A 1013-nucleotide genomic window follows, 5' to 3' on the forward strand; every position below is an offset into this window, starting at 1 on the left:
TACAATAAAAAAAAGCTCTTTATGAATTGTTCTGGAAATTGGAGGGAATAACATTAATAAGTCAGAAGAATGAAGTCAAATACTCCAGTCATTCTGAACTAATGTCCTGCAAAGAGCCTGTAAGCATGACTGTATAGCCAGAATAAAATACTGAAAACTAATTGTGCGTGCAAAAGTGAGCTGTGTAATCTTTAATAAATAATGACAGTCTACAAAAAATAAAATAAAAAAAAAAAATACTGAGAGAAAAGAAAAATAATTACAAAAAAAAAAAACGAAAACAAAAAAACGAACTGAACCAACAGGAATAAAGCTCGGGAAGCAAATAGGTAGTGTTGCGTTTCAGGGACTCGCTAAATCCTCCTCAAGGAAATGACAGAGGTCTGTCTCCAGCAATAACACAGTCGCCATGACAACACTGCACACTACCGTCTCTATGAGGCGCTCCGTGGACATTCCGAGTGTCTGTCTGCACAATTAGCCCTCCGAGTCTGAGAGCATAATAGCATTACAATACATTACCTGTTTCTGATTAAAAACATTCAGGCTTGGCACCATCCGTGTGACGTCAGGCGCTTTTGCCATTCCAAGGTAGAGTTTGTGAGCTGTGTTCCTCTGGTGACCCGTCGCCTGGTCCCTCTGTAGGGGACTGGGAACTCTGGTCCAGAGAGTCCTGGGAAGAGTGAGTGGAGTCCGTATTGTTCAGTTCGTTCAGGGACTTTGACTCTGAGTCGTGACTCCCTCTGGCTGGACTGCTGTGGGACAGTGTGACTTGTGTGTTTGTCATGGGCTCCTCTTCCAGGTCTGACATTCTCTCATGCTGTTTATTGGCCAACTCTGGGAGGAGACAGGAAGTGAGATCAGATAAAGGATTATATTCTCCCAGGCACTACATCTCACTAAACACAGCTGATATTTTCAACAGGCTAAGCGATCAAGTGTCTTGAAAAGTATTCAATAGAAGTTAAATTCAAGAATTTACTATTTTTATTTATGGTTTATTGACTGTTTTG

The 1013-nt window shown here is 41.1% G+C and overlaps 1 pseudogene; it reads right to left on the minus strand.

The window, feature by feature from the left end:
• The window catches only part of LOC109095641, a 61801-nt pseudogene continuing 60788 nt past the window's right edge, over positions 1 to 1013 (minus strand).

This window comes from Cyprinus carpio, chromosome A9 (genome assembly GCF_018340385.1).
Source record: "Cyprinus carpio isolate SPL01 chromosome A9, ASM1834038v1, whole genome shotgun sequence".
NCBI classification, from domain to species: Eukaryota; Metazoa; Chordata; class Actinopteri; order Cypriniformes; family Cyprinidae; genus Cyprinus; species Cyprinus carpio.